The 14,396-nt window shown below is 47.3% G+C and overlaps 1 protein-coding gene and 1 long non-coding RNA gene across 3 annotated transcripts in view; one reads left to right on the forward strand and one right to left on the reverse strand.

Annotated features, from left to right (window-relative positions):
- CALN1 (calneuron 1) overlaps positions 1–6,479 on the reverse strand; it is a 363,083-nt gene extending 356,604 nt beyond the window's left edge. For both annotated transcript variants that reach the window (XM_042921280.1, XM_042921279.1), the window contains exon 1: positions 6,245–6,479. The gene's annotated coding sequence lies outside the window, so the exon portion shown is untranslated. The remainder of the gene's footprint in view (positions 1–6,244) is intronic.
- A 66-nt stretch (positions 6,480–6,545) lies between these two features.
- On the forward strand, positions 6,546–9,859 carry LOC122209440. Its single transcript, XR_006197600.1, has 2 exons — positions 6,546–6,845; positions 9,714–9,859. It is a non-coding gene; the product is annotated as an uncharacterized LOC122209440 (long non-coding RNA).
- The last annotated feature ends 4,537 nt before the right edge of the window (positions 9,860–14,396 follow it).

Raw genomic sequence — 14,396 nt, forward strand, 5'->3', positions numbered from 1 at the left:
AGAGGGGAGCAGGGTGCACGCAGTGGGTCTCCTGAGCCTACACCCTTAGGCACTCACCGTGTCAAATGAGGCGTCCCTTTCCTTCCCCTTCGACCACAAGGGCCTGGCTTCCCTTTAGCCTGGGGTGTCGGGTGGACTCTCCTCTCCGGCCTCCCGTGAGGTTCTCGGCGGCAGCACCCGCAGACATCGGGGCTGAACTAAACTCCGCAGAGAGTTGGCTGTACCTCTTTCAAGCACAACCCTTCCTGCCTGCCCACTGCAGCCCCACCCGGACCTCACCAACCTTTCGACCCTGCTTCGCGACGGGCCCACCTCCACACCCGCCACCCGGAACAGGCCAAAGAGCCTCGAAGGCCCAGCACGCACCACACTTCCACCCCCCGGGGGCCACCCTCCTGTCGCAGATCCCACGGCCTTTCCGGTCCGTCAAGGCCCCACGTAAGTGCCTCCCTCTTCTGGAAGCTTTCTCTGACAAATCACGCCATCCCCACCCCAGGACATTATTGCTCCTTCCTCTGAACTCCTATAGTTTATCTTCTGTAGTGCTTGAGGGCATTTGACGGATTAAATTCGTACGGATTCATTGGTGGGGGGGGGGGGGATTTTCTGCCTATTGGCTACCAGTGTCAATATCCTGGTTGTGATACTGTATTATAGGTTTGCAAGATGGGGGAAACTGGGTAAAGGGCAGAGAGGACCCTTCTGTTTCATTTATTACAATCGCCTGTGCGTCTATCTCGCTAAGAAGAAGAAAATTACTACGAGTTAAAAATCTATTTCGGACCCCCCCCTTTGCCACATGCCACCTAAGATATTTTACCTATTTAAGCCTCATTCCTTCCCTGACCTCCAGACGTGAGCATCCGACGGCCTAGCCAAAATTTCCACGTGGATAACTAAAAGAAGCATCTCGGAATTACATTCAATGCTGACCTCCTAGGATTTTCTCCCTCTAAAAGAATCTCCATTCTTCCGGTTGATCAGGCCACAAATCCTGAGGTCATCCCTGACTCCTCTCTTTTATACTCCATACTCACCCATCAGCAAACCTTGGTAAATCCACCTTCAAAATAATCCAGAATCCAACCACTTCTCCCCACCTCCGTGACGACCCCCCCCGGACCCTGGCCACCATCATCTCTCATCTAGGTGAATGCAGTACCCTCCACCCCACCTCTAACACTTCCTATCGTCTCCTGCTGCCTTTATGTTCAATAATTCATCATCACATAATAGACAACATCTCCGGCCAGAAGCCCCGTGGGGGGTTAACTGCAGCAGCCAGAAGCCTAGCACAGTGCCTGAAACATCACAGGCACTCGATAAATATTTGTTGAATGAATGACGTTATGCCTTTGGCATTAAAAGAGAACCCTGAGGTCAACATTACTGGCTCATTTTTACAAGTAGGAACACTGAAGCTCAGACAGGGTCACGGGCTCCAGAAAGCACGAAGGCCAGAGGTGTCCTGTTCTGAGAGCCACGTCCCATCTACCTGCTCCGCCGGCCCTTAGTCTCTTGGGTGGACCCTTAAGGGCAGGATCCGTGTCTGACGGATCATTTGGACTTTCGGCACCTGGACGCAGTGCTTGCATATTTGCAGAAATGCCACGAACAGAGGGAGGATGAATGCAACTTTTCGTCTATGTATCAGCACGGAACCAACGGCCTTGGTTATTATTTCTCACTTACGTACTGGCTCTACGTACCGGAACCTTCATTCTCACAACTTTCTTCTGTGGGGCAAGGTTGAGGGTGAAATAATGATCCCCGTTTTACTGGGAGACAAACCGAGGGTCCACCTCTTTGAGGCTCTGCCCACTGAGCCATACTGCCTGCCAGCAGCTGGCGCGACCAGACCGGTCCTCACAGTGCCCGGGACACTTCTGTGCCACTGGTTTTTCCTCCCAGCGCACCGTGTCCTGCAGAATCTCGCTAGGAGGCTTTTATTACTGGGTTTCCCCAGCCTGGCCTTTCTTTATTCTTTCTTTCTTTTTTTTTTTTTTTTTTTTTTTTGAGGAAGGGACAGCGTCTGCTGCTGAGCCCACAGCAATGACATGTGCCCCCCCAAGTAAACCTTAGCACCAACCTGGACGTCTTATCTCACTTAAATAAATATTCTTCAAAGAGAGCTATACACTGAACAGATGGGTAAATTTCAAGATTTAACAACTTACGGGGACGTTATTAGTGTCGCATTAGAAGGCAAGCTTTATTGCCCCCATATATCAAAAAAGACACCCCATCTTAGAGAATTCTGGTCTTAATCATTGGCGAACCTGGCCCTGGCCACGCCTGTAAGAGAAAATACACCGAGGCCCTCTGAACCTGGGTAGAACCCTGATTTCTAGTGCCCCCACCCATGGAACTTCTCTCCTGTGGCGTCTCCAGCACGTTCGTAAGTGTTCATCCCCCTCCCCTGATATCCTGGCACGTCCGATCCGATAATGTCAGCAAAGTGTTGTCGAATAAAAAGTTCACACAACATGATGGCATGTCCTGTGGTCTGAGGGATTCCAGAGGTTCCAGAGAGAAGGTTCAGGGGCAAGCCAGAACCGGGGACCCCAGAACCAGAGACAGGCTCTCAGCACCACTGCCCCCTTCTCTCTCTCTCTCTCTCTCTCTCTCTCTGTCCTTCCCACACTCATATGCACACACTGTCTCTCCCTCTCTCTCAAAATAAATAAACTTAAAAAAAAAAAGAAACATACAATCATACACACCTACACAAATACAACTACACAAACAGACAAACGCATACACCGTCATAAACACACATACACACGCTCACGCAAGCACACAAACATATAAACACAATCGCATAAACACACACAGACGCGACGACACAAACATACAAACATAGAAACCCGCGCGTGCACGCGCCACCCTGATAAGGGATAAAATGATGGCCAGACGCCAGATTCACAGAGAAGACCCCGTTTTATCCCTTCCCTCTTAAATATCCTTCTCCCTTTCTAGTTTGGTTCCATCAACTCCTTTTCGACTGGCCGGGCAGGTGTATTTGGCAGGGAAAACTACAATCTATTTCTAGGACACCCTGAAAAAAAAAAAAAATTTGCGTGGCCAAGGGCCAGAGTGAACTTCTTGGAAAATCGAAGACAGTCAAGGAGTTTAGACAAGTTTGTGACTCAAACTAATAGAAAGAGAGGGGCACTGTCCCTCAATAAAGCAAATCAACTTAGCACAAATAGGTGACCTATTTTTCAACTCGGAGTCCTCCCAGCTGATAGAGGATTTTGGCTTTTAAGAATACGAAGGAGAGCTAGGGGCCTAAACGTGGCGTGTAAGCACAGCCAGAGGCCATAAAGAAGCTTGGCGGGAGAAGTGGTACCCTCAGTACCCTGGCCACCAGCGACACCTGTGATCAAAGGCCTAACTGCCTGCTGGGTCTTGAGGTTCCATCTCCGGCCCACTTTCCTTGATCCACAACTTGAATATCGTAAAGATTCCAAAATCTCTCTCTCCCGGCTAAATACTGAGCCCCAGAATTCATCACTCAAGGGCCCACTGGCCATCGGGACGGCCACTGGGATGATTTGCGGTTCTCGTGATCTTCTTCCTATCCTGTTCAAACTCCTTTCTCCCCGGCCTCAGTGACCAGCAGCACCTGTGCCTCACTAGTTAGGTGGCTGCACATCTAACTCTTCGTCCTTCTCGCCCGCCCGACCCCCACACGTCAAGACCTGGTGTGGTGGAGACTGTATGACGTGGCAGTTAAGGAAGGGTATGGGCTTCGGGGTCAGAGAACACAGAGTACGGATCTCAGTCCACCAACCGTGAGTTGTGCGACCTTGGGCAAACAACGTAATCGCTGTCACATAATTCCCCTCATCTGTGTAACAGGGACAAGAATCCCTCCCGGAGTTACTATGAGCACTACACTGGATCACATCAACACGGTCAAGTGTCCGCACCGGTAAATGCCCAAGCCCACGTCTCTCCAACCCACTGCCACTTGCTGAGGTTAGGTCCCCACTGTTTCTCCCCTAACTATGAGAATGGGCTCCTGTGGGTACCCCAGCCTCTAGATCCACACGCCCCAAGTCCATTCTCCACACCACAGCCAATGCCATCTTTGCAAAGACAGATAGGACCTCACTAGCACACGATGATAACACCATGCCCAGTCCTCCCACAGCAAGCAAAACAAAATAAGATCCTAATGGCCCAGTTCACCAGATGGGGATCAGCAACTACTCTTACCCTTTTGCTGAAGCCCCTTAAGAATACGACGAAAGTTGTCGATCTTCTCCCCAGAAAGAAAGCTCTACGCATAAACACACAAAATATTCCGAAGCTCCAGGAGATACACAGACCCCAAGCTCAAAGCCCCTGACTTAGGACATTCTTTGGCCTGACCATCGTTGCTCTTCATAAATCTGTCCCCTAAGCTAACTGCAGTCGCTAAGGAGTCAAATTTTGAAATAACACATTTCTTAATGTGCACATACAGGGTCTCCAAAATCTGGCAAGAGAACTCAGCAGTCAGCTCACGGCACTTTTCCCAGAAATGGATGGCACCTGTGAAGAGTTCTTACGGAGAGGAGCACAAAATCACGATCAATCATGCCCTTGAAACTCTCAGAAGTTTTTTGCAGCCTCAATAGGTGCTGGCTAAGAAACTGCACACCAGTGTCTGAGGACAGGTCCCACAGAGGTTCAGGAAATAGTGAGTTCTCAGGTCTGTCCCCATGATGCCCCTCCCTCACCTCTCCCCACCTGAGTGCCAGATGGCAGAGAGACTGAGCTCTCTAAAGTCACCTACAAATTGCTCGGGGGCACCAGACCAAGAACTTTAGGACCCGTCCTCCCTGCAACGCTTCTATGCGGGCACGCTAAATGGCCACCCAGAGGGTTGCAGTGAGTTACGTAAGGAATGAAAATCTGCTTTCCAGTATGTTGAACTCAAAGAGCTGACAACATCCTCTCCCAAAGGGGAGTGCGTTCTGGTCACTGAGCCATGATTTCAGGCTCCCCGTCTCCTATCACCACCTCTGCTCCAACCCATGGAAATAAGCATTGGGGGACACATCAGTTTCTTTTAAAAGAAAATTTATGTCATGTTCACTCCTGATCCTTGGAAGCATCACAGTGAGGACTTGAAAGGCTTGAACTTTCAGCCATCCACAGATGTTTCTCACATCAAAGCCCAGATCTTATGGGATCCTGGTTCTCTCTCTCAGGATAACACGAGCTTGAAAAGCTAGCATCATTCAGTATCTTTTCCTCTCCATCCTTTGACAATTTAGACTCTTGCCTCTACACTAATGAGGGCAGGGTCTCTGAAAGATAAAGAGCTGAGGGTGGGGCAGAAGGAGTAGGAAAGGTGTCCCTATGGGGCTTACAGCCAAGACATAGAGAATCAAAATGGGATGTCCAGAGATGTCCACGTTGATAGGCCTTTCCAATTAGGGATATTCACATCCTGAAGTGAGCCTGTCCCGCCAGGATAATTGTGCAGGATTCTGGCTAGTGGTCTGTTTTTTCCTCTAAAGAGCCACCTTGCCCCTAACCTGGAAGTGACCATCCTTTGGGTGTGTCTTGTCATTGTCATTACCACTACCACCACCGCCATGGTCAACATCGTCAACACAACGACAGCAACAATTACTACTACCGTTACTATGTATTGGGCACGTGTGAAATACACAACAGTAACTCACTCTGCATTGTGTGAGTCTACCGTCATCCCTGGAAAGTACATACTGTCATCTATACCGTGCTGGTGAAAAAGCCAAAACTCATGGAGCACTGCGGTAAGTCACAGGTCCCTACGTGTCATGCATCATGAACCATGCTTCACCACCATACAGATCATCCCAAATCCACTCTTGTTAGAGAGCGAACAATCAGGAACAATTAGCTCACTTTGGGACAAACTTCTCGTCGCAGAAGACCTGCGTCCGTTCATTCGACGAGCGTTTCTGAGCGATCGCTGTGCACCTAGACTTTCACCATGTTTGCACATAGGGATAAATATGGTGTATATGCGCACTGCCCTCAACATGCAGGCAAACCCACCCAAAGTCAATGACCTCCTACAGGGCTCTAGGGTCCCTGCCATCCCGCCCGCCCTGTTGGCTCTACCCCCTTTCGCCCTGCTGAGCCTCTTCTCTTAGAATTTCAACAGATGAGTTTGAAATGCAGTCAATACATATATGAGAAAAGGGACAAACCTGCGATGTTTTGAAATTACAGACTCATCAAACCTAATCAACCTTACCAACAATGCTTCCTCCTCAAAAACAGTAAGCAGGGGACTCTTGAAAGCAGTTTTGCATGTAAGGCGCTAATTTAACACTTGGAAATGGGTTTAGAGACCAGATTACTCGTCTGTGGTCGTATGGCTGCTGATTCTGGGAGTTTAGGTTCCGATCTGAGTGCCAGAGGAACAAGGTAGAAGTGGATTTCTCTCTGTTTCACCACCGTCAGGCACCCAGGCTCCTTCCAGCTCTGCATTCCGGCCTCCACGGAACTCTTTGTCTTGGTCTCCGTGGTGAAACTCTTTGTCTTCATGGCGTCAGATGAGGACTTTCCCATCCCAATAATAAGAAGGAAGAAAGGATAAAGAAGAGGCAACATGCACCAAAAGTTGCCCAATGTCACTTCTGCTTACATCTTACTGGCTGGAATTTACTAATATGGCCACATCTAGCTCTCAAGGAAGACTGAGAAACGTAGTCTTTATGCCAGCATCCACAGGTCCAGCTAAAATTTCTGCTATTAGGGGAAAAAGTGATATCGGAGAAGAGCTGCTAAGTGGTACAACTGGGATAAGAACCCAGCGCTGAGGGACTCCAGAGACCCTACTCTGTCAAGAACAGGTAGGCTTTAATTCCTATTTTTAAAACCATGACCACCGGTCCTCTCTTCTTCATTGCATAAAGAAACTGCTGTGATTTTAGAATTTTCTATATACATTTCATTAGCTTTTGACTTAATAGCTAGAAACCATCTCCAAGCTATATGGTCTTTGGTGGTTTAAAAAATATACCTGGTAATTCTTTCCTTCAAAAGATGGAGCCTAATTCCACTTACCCTAAGTGTGGACTGTATTTAGTGACTCACTTCTCACACTTCTAATGAATATATATGGCAGAAGTGATGAAATAGGACATCTGAGACAAGGTCATAAAATGATCATTCATGCTAGCAAGAGGCAAAGCCCATGCTTTGAAGTCACTCAAGCAGTCCTATGGACAAGCCTTCACGGAAGGGAGGGAGGGAGGTGTCCAGCCAAGAGCCTTGTGAATGAGCTTAGAATTGGATTCACCAGCCCCAATCAAGCCTTCAGATGACTGCAGTCCCAGGAAACGTCTTGACTGCAAACATTTTTAAAAAAATGTTTGCTTATTTATTTTTGAGAGAGAGAGAGACCGACCACGAGCAGGGGAGAGGCAGAGAGAGAGGGGGAAAGAGAGAATCCCAAGCAGGCTCCATACCCAGCATGCAGCCCAACGTGGGGCTCGATCCCACCACCGAGAGATCATGACCTGAGCTGAAATCATGAACCAGATACTTAACCAAATGAGCCACCCAGGCGCCCCTTGACTCCAACATTTTGAAAGGTGCTAGGCAGACCAGCCGTCCATGCCACACCTGAATTTTATGATCCTGAAAAGAGACTTGGGTTTTGGAGGGCTTTTTTAAAATGTTTTTGGGGGTGCCTGGGTGGCTCAGTCGGTTGAGCGTCTGACTTCGGCTCAGGTCATGATCTCACAGCTCGTGAGTTCAAGCCCCGCATCGGGCTCTGTGCTGGCATCTCGGAGCCTGGAGCCTGCTTCGGATTCTGTGTCTCCCTCTCTCTCTGCCCCTAACCCACTCGCATTCTGTCTCTGTCTCTCTCAAAAATAAATAAACATTTAAAAAAATTTTTTTAAAAATAAAATGTTTTTGGAGTATTTGTCACACAGCAATATAATAATTCAGGTCTCAATGTAAATTTAGTGTTCTTCTGGCTTGAGAGAGAAAGTAGAAATGACCCTCTTGGTAGCAAAAAAAATTGTATTTTAAATGGCTGTGTCCCAGCTCAGCACCTGCTTTTAAATGATTTGGAGATGGGTTTAGATGAGATGCTCTCGATGCCACTGTGAAGAGGTAAGACCAGCGAGCCATCCCTGCTAGAACATATTGCTAATATCACATCCCTGAGTAGTCCCAGGAAGCAGCTGAACCTGCTGTTAGCCAATTACCACCAGGAAAAACAGCTCAGTATCAATGAAGCCAACATCAGAATGATGAGTTTTGGCAAACTCCCTTCGGCATCCAGATGGATAATGCTGAACAATTCTACTCAACAGGTTACCTTACTTAGTTATGTGGAGAAGCACCGAGGGGTTTAATTACCTCAGGAGATCTGTTAGGATGCATTTCGGTTGAAAGTGGAAGATTCCACAGGAACAGTATCAAGGTTATTTTCTGAGAGAGACGAATGGTTGGTAGATCCTGTTCCTCAAATATCCCAAGTCAAGGTCATGGTTTATGATGCCGGCTCTTGAACTTTCATACCAAGATATCGCCTCTGCCTACTATCTCCAGAGGAGGAACCAGAGAAACATGTTCTATTGCCAAGGGGGGGTAGGGGGGCGGGTCTCAGAATCAGCCAGTGGGAAGACTTTTTAAACTACAACCTTCCCTCGTCTCTCTGCATTTGGAGAGTCTATAATCCTTCATCCTTCATTGAGAATCACCACCATCATAAGCCACTATTACTAGTGGAAATGCACAAAAAAAAAAATAAATCCTCAGAAATCTGAGGGTGAGAAAAAGTTGGTAGGCACCAACATCTCTGAAATAATACAAAATACTTGCATATTGGGTATTTTTATTATGGGCCAAAGGGTTCCTATTTAAAATACAGACGAGGACACCTGGGTGGCTCAGTTAAATGTCTTGATTTCAGCTCAGGTCATGATCTCACACCATCCATGGGATCGAGCCCCGTGGGATTCTCTCTTTCTTTCTGCCCTTCCCCTGCTTGCATGCTTTCTCTCTCCCTCTCCCTCTCTCTCTCTCTCTCTCTCTCTCTCTCTCAAAATAAATAAATAAACATTTAAAAAATAAAATAGAGAGAAGATTCTTCTTCCAATGGGGCACTTTAACACCATCCTTGGAATAAGGTAACACGTGTAGCCTCTCTGCCCCAACCAGTTGGAAGCTTAGAGCTAAATTTCACGCCCATTCATAGTAACTGCATTAGTTTAAGGGGCTGTCATTTTTTTTTCTTCCTCTTTGTATATGGAGTTTTATTTTTCACTTCTGTTCTGACAGCCTTTGCAGTTTGCCTCTTCATTTATCATATGATGTCTAGATCCCATTTGGAAGCAAGGCAGCATAGAAATTTACAAATGAATACGATGAACGTGGCAGGATCGGGACTCAGGTTTCTTTCTTGGATGCAGCTACCAAAATGCATTTTCAGAACAAGGGGCGGGAACCTCTAAGAAGACTGAAGCAACTGTCCCTTAAAGGAGTGGGCCCTGGGAAGCAGCTACCATCAGAGAAATCCCTCCTTGGCTCTGCTTGGAACAGAGCTTCGGGGACTCGCCACGAGAGACTTCCCTCTCAAGGCTCAAAGGCAGGTCGCGTTGGTAGATAAAAGACCCAGGTGGTGAGGCTAATTCCCAGCTCTGGGGGCCGAGCTGCGTTTCTGGCACTCCCACTCTTGTTGGATGCTGTGCTTCTTAGTGTAGGTTTTATCGCCTCCTCCGGAAGAGAGAACGGGGAGCCATCAGCCTTCTCCGATAAGAGTTGGGAGTTTCTCTTCTTGTGACAGTCATGTCTCTGCCTCCTGAAAACCCCTCTTGAAAAGCCTGTCGAAGGAAGTGTCTCCAAAAAGGCAAGTAGGGTGTGCCTCTTGGATTTTTAAATCAACCAGCGAAGCGAGAGGAGGGAAAAAAAAAAAAAAAAAAAAAGGAAGGGAGGGAGGGATGGGAGTCTTCTTTACAAGAAACTATATGATGGACCGAGATGGGTGGGGGTGGGGAGGGGTCCTTCAGAGCTCCCGGCCCCCTTCTGGCATGAAATCATGCCCATCACCAGCCTTCTCCGGGCTGCACTGCACCTCTCGGTGAGGAGCACACTGGGCTCACACAGAGCTTTAAAAATATCTCTCCACCCACTGCACGCTTGATTAATCAGGCAGGTTCTCACCCATGTGTCACAGCGGTGGCAGTGACATATACGATAGTGACATGAAGGTGCAGGGAAGGCACAAAAGGGTCTCATCTAGCAGGAAAGAGGAGGCCTAGCATAAAAGTTAACCAGCATGGGCTCTGAAGCCAGGTGACAAGCTGCACACGCTAGTTAGCAACCTTGGACAAGGTTATTCCACGTCTCAATCTTCCACACTTGTCAAAATGGAGTTAATAATAATACCTGCGTCAGAGGATTACTGGCAGGATGAAAGGTGTTAATTCATATAAAGCATTCTGAACGAAGGTTCCTAGCACGGAATAAGCACTCAATAAACTTCCGCTCGGGTGATTATGATGATGGTGACCACCACCAATGTTGCAACTTGAAAGATGGGTTCCAGTAGACAGAAGCAACTAGAACAAAGGCAGAGAAGCGGGAGAGATCTTGAGGTGGCAGGGAACCATCTGGAAGGAAAGCAGGGAGTCAAGCGGACAAAAAGGAAGGGTCTGGGGGGCACCTGGGTGGCTCAGTGGGTTGAACGTCCGACTCTTGATTTCAGCTCAGATCATGATCTCAAGGTGGTGGGCTCCATGCTAAGCACGGAGCCTGCTTAAGATTTCTCTCTCTCTCTCTCTCCCTCTGTCCCTCCCCAGCCCTCTCTCTCTCTCTCTCAAAAAATAAATTTAAAATTTTTTTTTTAATTTAAAAAAAGGAAGGGTCCAGGCCACTCGAGACGTCGTATGCTTGTTTCACTAAAGTTCACACAGCTGTAGGCTGTGGAGAGCCATTTAAGAATTATAAACAGGGGCGCCTGGGTGGCTCAGTCGGTGAAGCGTCCGGCTTCGGCTCAGGTCGTGATCTCGCGGTTTGTGAGTTCGAGCCCCGCGTCGGGCTCTGTGCTGACCGCTCGGAGCCCGGAGCCTGCTTCGGATTCTGTGTCTCCCTCTCTCTCTGCCCCTCCCCCGCTCATGCTCTGTCTCTCCGTCTCTCAAAAATAAATAAACATTAAAAAAAAAAAAGAATTATAAACAAAAATGAAAAGTTTAAGGGTTAAGTGCTATGTTGGTTGAAAATTGCCTTTAATGGGTCTGAGTAAAAAAAATTAAATTATTAACAACAGACTTCTGCTACAATAAAGTAACTGGTATAAAAATACCCCTCCCACCATGTACAACCACACAACTGAACAAAATATATAAAATACATAAAGCAGCTGTTTCCAGGCAGTAGACCATGGACAGCACAAGACTACAAGTGTAGGGAGAAGGGAGACTGACCAGGTGAGCTCTCCACCTGGGGACCGCTTCCCAAGCCCAGGTCATACTTTGGGGTAGCTGAAGGAACTAGAACCTTATGGGATAAGGCAGCGGAGAGAAGAAAACTGCAGAGAGAAAGCCCCAGAAGCCTGCAGGTGAGGTGGGTCTCCTATGAATACTTGGCCGAAGGCTGGACTACCCACATGTAAATTGAGATTAAACCAGACTTACCAGGAAGCAGCTTCTCGGAAGTTGAGAAGAGAAAAGAAATGCAGAATTGAGGCAATCCCGGATGTCTGGAAAAAACCTCATTAATACCCCAGGCATCCAGCTGAGACACGAGAAGGACCACATCACAGGAATAAAGAACACACTCTAAAGGCCTTCTTTAGATCCACATGATCAAAACCTAAAACCAAGCCCTGATGAGACTCACAAGGAAGACAGTTTGGAGGCCGAGTCCCTGCCAAGTCAGAGGGGCTTGGGAGACATGTTGGGATTCCCACAGCCCTACCCTGAAGAAGCATAAAACCAAACCTAAACAACTTGAAAGCAGCCAGGTAGTAACTGAACTACCTCCTGAGGCAAAAATCAGCCCTCTTCAGAGAAAGATAACAGAACACAGAGTCTCCATAGCATAGCATTACAATGTTTGGTGTACGAACATTAACAGGCATGCAAAGAAACCAGAAAGTGTTACCATAATCTAAAAAAAAATAAAAATAAAAATAAACAAACAATAAAAACCAATCCCAAGATGGCCTAGAGCCCAGATGTTGGATCTAAGTACATAAAGGCTTTAAAGAGCTACTATGAATATAGGAAAATTTGTCCAAATAATTCAAGAAAAATATTGTTTCAATGAGTAAGCAGATGAGTATTTCAGCAGAAAAAAATGAAAACTCCAAAAAAGAACCCAGAATTAAATTTCTAGAATTTTAGAGATTAATTTTAGAAATTAAAATTCTAGAACTGAAAAAAATTGGGTGCATGCCTGTGTGTGTGTGTGTGTGTGTGTGTGTGTGTGTTGGAAAAAAGGGAGACAGAGAGAAAGCAAATGCTTCAATATTAACAATTAGATGAAGACATACAGTTATTCACTATACTTTCCAAACCTCTATGGATTTGAAAAATTTTTTAAAGACTAAAGAAACTTTTTTTACAGTTTATTTATATATTTAAGGAGATAGAGAGCGAGAACACAAGCAAAGGAGGGATAGAGAGAGATAGAGAGAGAGAGAGAGAGAGAGAGAGAGAGAGAATCTCAAGCAGACTCTGCACTGCCAGCACGGAGCCCGATGTGGAGCTCAAACTCACCAACTCTAAGATCATGACCTGAGCTGAAGCCAAGAGCTGGACACTTAACCCACCGAGCCACCCAGGCTTCTCAAAGATTAAAGAAATATTAAAAATATATACTAATATATTTGCAGGCCAAGAAGAAAAAAAGTTATAAGTAGTCGGATAACCTAATCAAGTGCATGATTAGGAAGTATCCCTCCAATGAAATGAAACTGAACCGAGACATGAATGACACTCTAGATCAGGCACAAGGAGATCAACTCCTGGTGACTACAGCTGTCTGGGAGGTGGGGACCTGGCCCAAGACAAAAGCAATGTGGTCAGAGAGCAAGGGTTCGTTTCGAGATATGTTGAAAGAAGTCAAGATCTGCATGACTTTGCCAATTACATGGTGGCGGGGGGGGGGGGAGGTGAGCGAAAAAGAAGAATCAAGGATGGCTCCCAGATTACTTTTGTAGCTGACTGGGTATGATGTGACATAATTTCCTGCGAAACATTCCAGAGGAGAGGCAGTTTTGGAGAAAAAAGAAAATCCATTCAGCTCTGGATCTCTGCAGCCTAAGGAACACGTGAGGCATCTACACAGGACGATGGGTAGCAGATCTCAACTGCAGGAGAGAGGCAGGGATTGAAGATCTGCACGTCGAGGCAATCAGCACATAGGTGTCTGGGGGGGACAACAACAAAAAACAACCCCAGGGGACTACAGTGGGCAGAAGATGAGGGGCACGCGAGGAACACTGGAAAAGACGAAGAGGTAGAAAAAATGCAGGCGGAGGACCAGCCAGCGACGTGGATGCCAAAGCAGTGACACACGTCAAAACCAGGGGTGTAAGCGGCACCGCCAGGTGCTACAGAAAGCAGCACCCCAAACTCAAATTAAAATAGCCCCCAAAGCGTAGATAAGAGCACATCCCCAGAAATATTAATTTTGAGATGCATACACACGTCAGGCGTTGAGGAGAATCTTCACTGTTTGCAACACCAAAGAAACCGGAGAAAAGCAATTTCCACCCACCCCTGGGAACTACAGAGGTACTTACGGCAGGAGGACATTGACTCACTGCCATCGTTTGCCCCTGCAAACAGCGACCCACAGGCTACCTGCCCAGCAAAGGAGGCGGTCACTCCCTATTTCATAACAACTGTTTTCCATGGTGACCTATTCCCCAACCCAATCCAAACCCAGCCCGGCAGCACCCCCTTTTTGTAAGCTCATCAGGAAACCCTACTCTCCAGGAGCAGCAAGAGCTATGGGTTGCTATGTCCCATCCTGCATTATTTGGGGGGAAGATGAGAAGTGAACCTGGGATCACTGAGTGCTAGATACTAGTTTGGGAATAGGAAGAGGAACAAGACAAGGGAGAAACAAAGGGGTTACATAATTCTGTGGCACAGGAAGCAGACCCAGGAGTAGCGGCAAACAAGATCCCACCTCCAGGAGTACCTGGGTGTCTCAGTCGGTTGAGCGTCCAACTTCAGCCCAGGTCACGATCGTGCGGTTCGTGAGCTCAAGCCCCACATCAGGCTTACTGCTGTCAGCGCAGAGCCTGCTTCAGACCCTCTGTCCCTCTCTCTCTGCCCTGCCCCAGCTTGCACTCTCTCTCAAAAATACATAAAACATTAAAAAAGAAACAAAAACCAAAGGTCCCACCTCCACTCAGAAGCCATGGACTTGGG

This window comes from Panthera leo, chromosome E3 (genome assembly GCF_018350215.1).
Source record: "Panthera leo isolate Ple1 chromosome E3, P.leo_Ple1_pat1.1, whole genome shotgun sequence".
Classification (NCBI taxonomy): domain Eukaryota; kingdom Metazoa; phylum Chordata; class Mammalia; order Carnivora; family Felidae; genus Panthera; species Panthera leo.